This window comes from Euleptes europaea, chromosome 16, assembly GCF_029931775.1.
Source record: "Euleptes europaea isolate rEulEur1 chromosome 16, rEulEur1.hap1, whole genome shotgun sequence".
Classification (NCBI taxonomy): Eukaryota; Metazoa; Chordata; class Lepidosauria; order Squamata; family Sphaerodactylidae; genus Euleptes; species Euleptes europaea.
Window position 1 is genome coordinate 16,760,337 of NC_079327.1, and position 12,377 is coordinate 16,772,713.

At 45.1% G+C, this 12,377-nt stretch overlaps 1 pseudogene; it reads left to right on the forward strand.

Moving 5' to 3' along the window:
- The first annotated feature begins 10,029 nt into the window (after positions 1-10,029).
- Positions 10,030-10,542, forward strand: LOC130488387 (jupiter microtubule associated homolog 1-like; annotated as a pseudogene).
- Positions 10,543-12,377: the final 1,835 nt, after the last annotated feature.

Below are 12,377 nucleotides of genomic sequence, written 5' to 3' on the forward strand. Positions count from 1 at the left end.
TCTGTTCCCTATGCGCGGCATTGATTAATTTTGCAAGGCAGCAGTTTATACATTCGCTGCATTTCACCTGTACAGTTTAAGATAAAATTGGCAAATTTCATCTTAAATAAAAAAAATCCCCCCTGTGGTTTACTTCTATTTGGCAGAATGTATAATTGACTATGGATTGGAACAAGAAAGGCCATTTAATTTGACACATTCTTCAGAGAGTATTTGACAACAGTAGCTTAAGGAATAGCAGGGAGGCAGTCTTTCCTACACGTAAAGGCTGAGGAATCTGGGGCTTTTCAGTTTAGAGGAAAGATGACTAAGGAGGGACATGATGGGGGTTTATAAAATCATGTACAGGGTAGAGAAAGTGGATAGGAAAGGGCTTCTTTCTCAGTATCCCATATGTGTCGAACAAAGAGCTAATCTTTGAGAGAAGCTCAGAAAAGAAACTGGCAGGGAGTGGGTGGAGCTAAGGAGCTCACTCTCTCTTTTCTGGAAAAAAGGGTCGACGCTGTTTTGGTAACCTGAGAGTTCAGTAGTTGTTTTTGACTCTAGGAACCTGAGGGTTCAGATTTGCCTAGGTAGTTGCAAAACAACTCCTGTGACAGGCAGAGATTGGGAGCAAAGGGACCCTTTCTCAGGTCACTGAAAGGGAATAGTCTCTGGGAAGGAGATATTTCAAATACGGACAGGGTTGCCAGGTCCCTCTTTGCCAACAGCTAGAGGTTGTAGGGGCAGAGCCTGAGGAGGGTGGGGTTTGGGGAGGGGAGGGACTTCAATGTCATAGAGTCCAGTTGCCAAAGCGGCCATTTTATCCAGGTGAACTGATTGATCTCTATCAGCTGGAGATCAGTTGTAACAGCGGGAGATCTCCAGATAGTACCTGGAGGTTGGCAATCCTAGATACGGGGTTTTGTTAAGGGATCACTGCCACAAAGTGGGGTAGATCTAGAGAGAGAACTGGAAGAGAGATTTGAGGAACAATCACCATACTTCTTTGTTCTCTGGGAGAGAAGTTTCTTGTCCTCCATCTTGAACCACAGGTTTGGGCTCAAGATGCAGGACAGGAAGGTTCGGCGAGACATTGCCTTCTTCTGAGCATCTAGAGAGTGAAATTGGGAAATTCTGTCAAACCTCCCTTCCTGGCCCTTCTCTCTTTGAACTTCTCTTTGATCAAAACAGATTTGTTTAGAAGTTGACTCCAAATTCCTAAAAAGTGGAGAAGAAACAGATCGTTGTATTTCAGAGAGAAACTGGCTAAAGAGAAATTAAGAGAATTTCTCCTAACAGTGCTAATTCTGTGCAATCTGGCTGCTAGGGTTGCCAACCTCCAGTCATCCATTAGAAGCAGGAAGTCGTGCACTGTACGAACGGAACAAAAGTTCCAGTCGGAACAATCAACGTAGGATGGCCACGACCAAAGAAGCCAACACGAAATGGGATAAAATACCGGAACCCCATTGTCGGTGGCCTCTATGGACATTTCTATTGGGTTGTGTTACATACCACAAATATTGAAAAGCCACTTTATTGTGAAAAAATTGTAAATTGTGATACTTGTTAACAATTGTACAGCGGCAAGGCGCTCCCTTGCTAGCTGGCTACACACTGTATTTTACAAATGTCAAGGACCTAGATAAAAGTTGCACTACTCTGAAATGGGCTTAACAGCTTTTTTTATGCCATAAGTGCTCAATTTTTTGATTTCACGGTCTCCTTTGGGGCACTAGTTATTTCTGTTTGACGACCAAACCTCCAGGTGGTGGCTGGAGATCTCCCGCTATTACAACTGATCTCCAGGCGACAGAGATCAGTTCCCCTGGAGAAAATGGCCGCTTTGGCAATTGGACTCTATGGCAGCATGGTGTAGAGCCAGCATGGTGTAGTGGTTAACAGCGGCAGTTTGGAGCACCACCTACCTCACAGGCTGACTGTTGTGGGGAGGGGAAGGGAAGGTGATTGTAAGCCAGTTTGATTCTGCCTTAAGTGGTAGAGGAAGTCGGCATATAAAAACCAACTCTTCTTCTTGTTGTTTTATTTATTTTGCTTGACGTGCAGAAAAACTGTAATCCTCACAAAAAGTTTTTAAAGTAGCTGAGGAATGTTGGGTGATGTTCCTTCAGGCAACTTGTCTTCTTTCCTGTCAGCTGTCCAGAAATTCAAAGTAGTAGTTGTAGATACTGTAATTTCCTTAGACTATTTTTAAACAACATTGAAATACTAATGACAAGCTGAGTATTGGTAAGCTCTGATTCCTCTTTACAACTGTCGTCTTTATTCCTTGAAGATGGCATGACAAATGCATCATTGTCATCTTGAAATGTCTCCAAAGTGCATAAGAAATCTGCAGAACCTCAACTTTTCACTTCTTCTGTTTGCACTTCTGTGAGTACTTCAGAACTGAAAACTCTTGCCCTTCCAGACTAGACTACTGTATAGGGTTGCCAACCTCCAGGTACTAGCTGGAGATCTCCTGCTATTACAACTGATCTCCAGCCGATAGCAATCAGTTCAACTGGATAAAATGGCCGCTTGGGCAATTGGACTCTATGGCATTGAAGTCCCTCCCCTCCCCAAACCCCACCCTCCTCAGGCTCCGCCCCAAAAATCTCCAGGTGTTTGCCAATCCAGAGCTGGCAACCCCACCACTGTAATGCCCTCTACATGGGTAGCTTGAAGATGACTTAGAAACTGCAGTTGGCGCAGAATGCAGCAACCTACCTCCTGCCTGAGAGGATTCATGTTGTGAATGGGGCACCACTTTTAAAACAACTTCATTGCCTTCCAGTGTTTTTCTGGGTGCAATGCAAGGAGCTTGTTTTGACCTCAAAAGACCTTTGTGAACTGGGACCCAATATTTGAAGGATCATCTCTTCTGATATGCACCCATGCACCAGCTTAAGTCAACACAGCGGTTCCTCCTGGTGATCTTCTCATTTAGGGAGATATAACTCTCCTCTCTAGGGTTGCCAGCCTCCAGGTACTAGCTGGAGATCTCCGGCTATTGCAATTGATCTCCAGCTCACAGAGATCTGTTTCTCCTTGAGAAAATGGCGGCTTTGGCAATTGGACTCTATGGCATTGAAGTCCCTCCCCAAACCCCGCCCTCCTCAGGCTCTGCCCCAAAACCCTCCCACCGGTGGTGAAGAAGGACCTGGCAACCCTAGTCCTCTCTCTCTCTGAGCAACAGCAGTTTTTGTGATTGTTCACGCTATGGAATGGCCTGCCAGAGGAGGTGGTCTATGCGGCAAGGTTCAGAAAGGTGAATGAGGTCCTTCTGTTCCTGAAGGCTTTCGGAAACAGGAACCAGCCTGAGCCAGAATTTTGTGGCTGCTCTGTTGACTAATCTCTCAAGGCTAAGATCTGCTTGACTCCCTGAGGTTATGGCAAATGTGGTGTTAGTTAAACAGGATAATTTATTGACCTGGTTGGGGGAGTTTGCATTACATTATGATATTTGTCTTGGTTTTATGATTGTATTTTTCATTGATCGTTTATCTACTGTTTAATTATTGGTTTGGTTGTATTGTATTGGTTAGATGTGTTTTAACTCTGTCCACTACTGCATCATATAAAGACTCAGGATGTAAATCCTCAAATTGAAAAAAAAATGTATTCAGTGATGTCTTTGGTAATGGATGAGGGCAAGAGGACGGGTCTGAATTAAGCTGTTGAGTTTAGGGTTTAATTTGTCCTTCTCTTCTATTGATATATCAAATGTTAGAGAGAAGGCTTTGGAAGCACTGAAGATATTAGATCGGGAGGTTATTAATTTAAATGTTAGGAAATGTTCTCCCATGGGGGGGCTTTTCAGACCCTCTTTTTTCTGTTTTGCTGAGTTATTTTACTTTTCTAACAGCCTTAATTTTTCATTTTCTTCCTTGCAAGGGTATTAGTCATCCCCAGAGATTCTGACCTTGTGGTAGAGCTGTAATTGAAATTTTACCTCATTTTGTATTTAGTTATTTGTTATTTGTCTATAAGAGCTAAATATATATTGCCTTTATTGAGCAGGTTCCCTTGCCGTACACATGATTTTCATCTGTGATACCTTTTGGCTGGTAATGGCAGGCGTGTTACTTTGTGGTAAAGTTTATATTTTGTGCTCTTAGAACTACACAGGCATATGTTTAAAATTTCCCTGGAGTTAAGTGTTAGCGGGGCTGTTGTTTTATTAGTTTTGCCAAGGTGCTTGGGGGCATGTAGGCAATCTGATTTTGAAACAGGAATAGGAATTAGTTCTAATTCAAACATTAATCTTATAGGGTGGCCTTGTGAAAGCCAGTCTCTCTCAGACTAATCTAGCTCTTTCAGCAGTCCTTTGCTCCTGGTTTGCTTAGACTTCAAATTGACCCTTTTCGTATCTATTTATTTACTTCATTTATACCTTGACTTGCTCCCCAGTGGGGACCCAAAGCATCCTATGTCATTCTCCTCTCCTCCATTTTAGTCTCACTACAACCCTGTGAGGTAGGCCTAGCTGAGACTGTGTGGTTGGCCCAACATCACCCAGCAAGCTTCCACAACCGGGAGATTTAAACGTGGGTCTCCCAAAGCCTTACTTCAATATTCTAACCATAATTCCACAATCCAGGTCATATGAATACAGAACTGCTCTTATATCTTGAATAACACAGATGTTCATGCTTTCCCTGTCACGTTATGTCTGCCAGTCAGGTTCTGGTAGGGTTGCCAACCTCCAGGTACTAACTGGAGATCTGCTGCTGTTACAACTGATCTCCAGCCGATAGAGTTCAGTTCACCTAGAGAAAATGGCCTCTTTGGCCATTGGACTCTATGGCATTAAAGCCTTTCCCCTCCCCAAACCCCGCCCTCTTCAGGCTCTGCCCAAAAACCTCTTTACCACTGGCAGAAGGTTTTGGGGGCAGAGCCTGAGAAGGGTGGGGTTTGGGGAGGGGAGGGACTTCAATGCCATAGAGTCCAATGGCCAAAGTGGCCATTTTCTATCAGCTGGAGATCAGTTGTAATAGCAAGAGATCACCAGCTAGTACCTGAAGGTTGGCAACCCTAGGTGGAAATATTTTAATAAATGGAATGATCTTCTGGTGCAAGGACTAACGATATTATCATCAATGTAAACAAGGTTTCCCGTGAACATTTAGGAAAGAAATAACCAGCAAAAGCTTAATTTTTTTTTTAAAAGTTATATAATATGTTGAAACTTGAGCTACATCACTGCCCATGTTGGCGGACACCTTAATTTTCCAGTCCTGTGATCACTGGAGGTTCACCAAGTATTAAATTGACTTAAAGAGAGGTATGCAGTCATGCAATGCGAGACAATAAAGTTGCCCGAAGGAATCCGATATTGAGGAAGCCCATACCTGGGCACCTTTAAAGAAGCATGAAATTGGCCACCAATTAAAAGCCAGAGAGATCCAGGTGAAAGAAATAAGACATTAACACTGACAGAAATAAAATATACCAAAAATAAGTGAAGATTTTGGTAGTGAAGTGCGGCCTAAGTTTCTGTAGTTATTAAGAGAAGAAGAAGAACAATATATATATATTTTTTTACATGAAATTCATTATTGCATCACAGTCAGTGGTTTTAACAGGAGGGGATACAAGCCACTAGAGCTCATTACAAAATTTCTACATTCTGGGCTACTATAACTCTGTAAGGATATGTCACTGACCACCAAGATTAAGTTAATTCATGCCATTGTATTCGCTATTACTATGTATGGGTGTGAAAGCTGGACATTGAAGAAAGCTGATAGGAAGAAAGTAGATTCCTTTGAAATGTGGTGTTGGAGGAGAGTGTTACGGATACCGTGGACTGCCAAAAAAACCAATCAGTGGGTTATAGATCAAATCAAGCCTGAACTGACCCTAGAAGCTAAAATGACTAAACTGAGGCTATCAAACTTTGGTCACATCATGAGAAGATAAGAGTCACTGGAAAAGACAGTCATACTAGGAAAAGTTGAGGGCAGTAATAAAAGAGAAAGACCCAACAAGAGATGGACTGACTCAATAAAGGAAGCCACAGCCTTCAATTTGCAACACCTGAGCAAGGCTGTCAAAGATAGGACATTTTGGAGAACTTTGATGCAAAGGGTCGCCATGAGTTGGAAGCAACTTGATGGCACTTCACACACACACACACACACACACACACACACACACACACACACACACACACATCCTTCTGATTACCAGATGTTAAGGACATAAGGACCACTAACACCATCATAGATTCTGAGCATCTGAGAGGTGTTTGGCTGATGGACATTTGGTCTAATCCAGCAGAACAATTCTCATTGTCCTTGTATTCAAGATACCGCCTAATTATGTTGCAATTTGAAATGTTGGAAACTCATGCAGAACAAGTTGGCGGAAGGTTTTAGGGATGCCGCTGAGGACGCTGTGTACACACGAAATGACATCACTTCTGGGTTTACTTCTGGAAGTGCCACATCTCTGTGGCTGCTTTAGCACTCAAACCCCCAAATGTTGGGGTTCTGAGTGCTAAAGCAGCCACGGCAATGCAGTACTTCCGGGGGTAAACCCAGAAGTGATGTCGGTGCGGGCATGCAGCTACGTGTGCACATGATCATCACCACTCTGGAGCAGCTGGGTGGATTGGTGGGCAATTGCCCGCCGAAACCACCCACCTGGCAACCCTAAGAACAGGAAATGGGTATTCTGTAAGCACCCTCTCTTTTAGCATCATTATTTTGTCCCACTTTCTAATCAGACAAGTATCATTTAACAATGCTGTAGCTAAAGTTTAGAACGATACGTTTCCTGTGACTGAGCGTAACAGCTGATTTACGCGAACTGGCTGTTTTATCATCACCAAGAGGAGTATATGAGTTCTACTTGAGTTGGCTCCAAGTCGCTAAAGTAAAGTTGCTGATGCTTTGCTGTGCCATTCTCTGATTCAGAAGACTAGCCGACCATGAAACTTAAAAATGTTCTCATCCCTCCAGTAGCCAGAGGGCAATGTTCTGTTCAAGCCACAGTTCAGATCACCAGCCATCCTCCATCCAGCGCAGGCAACCTCACACCTATAGGTGAATTCCCACTGACGGAGCATGACCCGAATAATGCCTATCAGCAGGAAAGCCACGTGTGCCCAAGGGAATGTGATTTTTATTTGTCACATTAATCTGTGAACAAATTGCATGTGCTTCAGGTTAGACCAGCCAGGATCACCTTTATGCTTCGGCACATTCCAAAGAATACAAATTGTTCATGAAACTATTTTTTCCAATTTAAAATATCTCCCGTCATAGCATTATATTGCTAACTGTATAATTGATGGGAATATATTTTTCTATCAAAGGCATTTCCAGCTTTCACGTAGGTTAAGAGTCACCAAATTTGTTTCAGCCATGGAGATTGACAATATATTATTTCAGGCAACCAGTGCTATAAAAATAAATAGGTACTTGCTATTGGGAATCAGATTATTAGAGACTTTTTCATCAATGTTTTAATTAGGGTTCCCATATCACTGCCGGGGGTGGGGGATCCCCAATTTTGGGGCCTCTCCCCAATGCCATTCAGATGACCAGCAAGGGGACTTACCAGCACAAACTGAGGCCTAGGTCTCTGTCACCGGACATGCACCGATGTCCCCCATGTCACCGCTGACAAGATGACCACCTGTGTGCGCCAAAAGTGACATCCACATGTTGCTGGCAACAGAGGACCAGGACTCAGTTTACTGCCGGTAAATCCCCCCCCTCCCAGCTCCGAGTTGGGAAATATCTGGAGATTTTGGGGTGAAAGAAGAAGAATTGGTTTTTATATACTGACTTTCTCTACCACTTAAGGAAAAATCAAACCAGTTTACAATCACCTTCCCTTCCCCTCCCCACAACAGACACCCTGTGAGGTAGGTAGAGCTGAGAGAGCTCTGAGAGAGCTGTGACTAGCCCAAAGTCACCCAGCTGGCTTCATGTGTAGGAGTGGGGAAACCAACCCTGTTCATCAGATTAGCGTCCACCACTCATGTGGAAGAGTGGGGTATTAAACCCAGTTCTCCAGATTAGAGTCCACCGCTCCTAACCACTATACCTCACTGGCTCTAGGAAGTCCTGTGTGTGTGTGAAGTGACGTCAAGTCGCTTCCGACTCATGGCGACCCTATGAATCAGTGACCTCCAAAATGTCCTTCTTTGACAGCCTTGCTCAGATCTTGCAAATTGAGGGCTGTGGCTTCCTTTAATGACTCCATCCATCTCTTGCTGGGTCTTCCTAGCATGACTGTCTTTTCTAGTGACTCTTGTCTTCTCATAATGTGACCAAAATACGATAACTTCAGATTAGTCATTTTAGCTTCTAGGGTCAGTTCAGGCTTGATTTGATCTATAAGAAGTCCTAGGGGCACATAAATATAAATAAATAAATAAATCAGAGAAATGATGACAAAATCGATCCAGGAAAATTTCCAGATCCGGGCTCCTTGCCTAAGTGAGTTCATGGCAAATCTGAGACTGGAACCAAGGACTTCTTTTTCTCACTTCTCTATGGTACACTCCTACAAATGCAGTGCTATGAAAATAGTGCCAAAGAAAATATGCCAATTTGATTTAGCTTCCTTTTCAGAATATAATTATGAAAGTACACATGCGCTTAATTTGTCGAGTATGTTTGGTGACTGCTTGGAGGCACAGCTGTTCCTTTGGGCAAAACGTTTTCGAATCTGTATGCATTACAGAAGTAGCGTTGAACACGCATTGTTCCTAGGAGGAGGAGAGGGAATGAGGAGCATCTAAACCAGAAAAGGCCTAAGGTGCAGCATCTGTCCTGTCCCTTTTTGCAGGCAATCTAAGGGATAGGCTTACCTGGTTGCGTAGCTCCCTTGGCGGGAGCTTTTCAAAAGTCTTTCTTCAGCGAGTGATGCGTGTGCGGGCTTGGTGCGATGCGCGCGTGCATCCTGCGTGACATGCCTTCGTCACTTCTGGGTTTACTCGGAAGTGACATGGACACTCTATCAATCACTGCCAAAACTCTATGGTTTTCTGGGTAAGTGCACACATTGCCTGGCAGCCCTCAGCTGGTCAGCGGACAACCTGGTGGATTGGCGGGATTTGACCCACTACCACCGGGCACTTGGCAACCCTACTGAGGGCACTTTCACACATTCTAAATAATGCACTTTCGATGCACTTTACCGATCATTTGCAAGTGGATTTTGCTGCTTCACACAGCAAAATCCAGCTGCAAAGTGCATTGGAAGTGGATTGAAAGTGCATTATTTGGCATGTGTGAAAGCGCCCTATGTCTCAACTTGTCACGAGTTATGAGCCCTTGGTGTGAGCTAAGGGCGCTTGGTCTACAGTTTGAGACCGCAACACTGTGTTATCCTTCCTTCCAGAACTAGCATCAACCCAGGATGACTTTATCCTGCTAGAAGAGTGCCTGTTTGCATATGTTTGACTTGTGTATTTGATGGCCAATGACTGCAAATAAATTATTGTTGTTGTTGTTTGACTTGTGTGTGCGCATGCTTTATCTGAATATACATCTAGGTAAGCTGCTGGTCTGAGTAGACAATACTGAATTTGATGAACTGAGGGTCTGATTCAGTATAAGGCAGCTTCATGTCTTCATGTGTTCATGGATATTGCACTGTCACAATAGTTCCCAATTAGGTGTGAATGGGAGAATCCAGTTGCGCATGATTGCTCCGCAATAATAGCACAACATCCACAGTGCACCTTCACACTCTTAAGACTAGCTAACCCCACCAGGAATTGCCAAAATAAATGCTGCACCAGGCAAACCCTTCCTTACTTTCTGTTTGCCTGGAGATGATAGTGTTTCATGCATCTGACCACGTGAAGTCTAATTCGTGAAAGCTTATGATATGATACTTTCAACTGCCAGGAGGCCCTTTGAGTCAGATCCAAAGAACCACCAATGGATAGTCGCTTCTTCTGTGTTCATACTTGGATTCCTCGGGAGACCACTGCAGTTGTCTCTTGCAGTCACAGGGAGGAGAGGTGTGGGAATATCCTCTCCCGATAGCATCTCACTCGGGCACTTTTCCTATCCTGTTTTTCGTCCACTATGACGACCATGACCACTTACAAGGGGATGGATCCCAGTGGCCGGAGCAGTTCCAGGGTTCTTCGCCCTCTGGGTGGTGGTTCCCATTACTCCTTGGGATTTGATGAGCCAAAGGAGCAGCCAGTTAGAAGGAACAAGATGGCATCCAGCATCTTTTGGACTCCAGAAGAGAATCCATTTTCCTGGGCTCGGTCATCAGCAGCCAAGTCCAGTGACATCAATGAAAGTTCTGAAGCACCTGCATCCCAAAGAAGAAAATCTTCTGATGCAAACTGTAGATCCAAAGGGTGGAGAAGTCAAAGTTCCCAAAAACATCAAAGCTGAAATAGAAACTGCTTCTGGACCGAGTGAACAAAAGCCCCTGCTGGCTGCACCTGTCCCTAGCCCAATAGCCCCTGCCCCATCTAAGAGAAACCCACCTGGTGGAGAGTCCAGCCTAGTCCTCGGTTAAACTTGACCCTCTTGGCTCCTAACTACTTGGAACTCATGTCTGTCATCTTTTCCTTCCATGCTTGTGAACTGCACAACTTGACCCTATACTTGGACTCTTCTCCCTAAGGCTGTTGATTTGGTTCGGCCCGAACTGAAAATCAGCCGAATTTCCCCTGATTCGGTGGTTTTTAGTTCGGGAGGAACCGAACTCAAAACTGGCGGGCAACCGGTGGGGGCCGAATTCAGCGAGTTCGGGAGTTCGCGAATAAATTCGGCAAATTCGGGGCCGTCAGTAAACAGCATAACCGTCAGTAAGCAGCATTCTCCTCCCCCGGCCAATCGGTGGCCAAGCTGGGTCTTCTTCTGGCCAATCAGTCAGGATTGAGTACTGGAGGAATCAGCTGATGTGCGGCCCGGCCAGGGAGAGAGAGAGAGAGAGCGAAATCCTCGTGTGTGTGTGTGTGTGGGGGGGTGCTTGTGCACATTCACTCCTTTCTGTGGCTGCAGGGGGCATATTTTTTGGGGTACAGACACAAAACTTTCACTGGAGCTTCAGATGAAGCTTCTTAAGATACCCCCCAAGTTTTGTAAACATTGGGTCAGGGGGTCCCGAGATACGGGCTCCCCCCCTTTTTCTTTCCATGGCTGCAGGGGGCACATTTTTGGGGTACAGATCCCAAACTTTGAGTGGAGTTTCAGACCAGTGTTCTTAAGATACCCCCCAAGTTTTGTAAACATTGGGTCAGGGGGTCTCGAGATATGGGCTCTCCCCCTTTTCCCTCCCCCCTTTTCCATTTATGTGGCTGCAGGGGGCGCTTTTTTAGGGATATAGCCCCCAAACTTTTAGCATAGCTTCAGTCAATTATTCTTAAGATACTACCCAAGTTTTGTAAAGATGGGTTCAGTGGGGGCAGAAATATCGCCTCCCCCCTTTTCTCTTTCCATGGCTGCAGGGGCGCATTTTTGGGGGTGCAGATCCCAAACTTTGAGCGGAGTTTCAGACCAGTGTTCTTAAGATACCCCCCAAGTTTTGTGAACATTGGGTCAGGGGGTCCCGAGATATGGGCTTTCCCCTTTCCCCTTTCCGCTTTCCCCTTTCCCCTTTCCCCTATTGGGATGAATGGATCAGCCGATCCTGTGCATCTCCAGAGCAAAACGTCCCATGCCTAATTGGAATCATCTTGGATTACAAGTCCTCTTCAGCCCCTCTTGATGGAACAGAAGACAGCCACAGTAAGACCCCTTTGGGGGCTTTAATCTATAATTTTTCTCCTGTGTATGTGTGTGTGTGGGGGGGAAAGCAGAGTCTGTGTGTGTGTAGGGAGGGAGCAGTTTCTGTGGGTGGGGGGGAAGCCAAAGGGGGCTTTCGTTGGTTCTGCCTGGGGTGTGTGTTCCCCCTCGAGTCTCTCGCTCCCTGGTTTGAGGGGGGAGGTTTCAGTTGTGTGTTGCAAAGGTGTTGTTTAACAAGGTTGTATTGTTTTGCAGTTGTTTTGCAAATTTCACAGCTGTTGTCGGGGCTGGGAGCTTTGTGCGTGGGCGGCAAGCTCTGCTGAGAGATGCACATTAAGGGTGGGGGGGACCCCTTTCAGGGCCCATATCTCAGCCCCCCCTGACCCAATCTTTACAAAAACGTCAATAAACGTCCTTTGAAGCTCTGCCGAAAGTTTGGGACCTCTAACCCAAAAAGTGCCCCCCCCAGAGCCGCGGAAAGGCGCGATTGTGTTTTTAATGGCTTTATTCGGCCGAATTTTTTTCCGAACTTTGAAATCCCGCCGAATTGAACGGATCCGAAGTGGGGGAGTTCGGACTTCGGCACATCCCGAATCTAAACGGGCTGAATTCGGCCGAATCCGAACTATACCGAATTTTTTTTAATTCAACAGCCATACTTCTCCCCAAACTTTC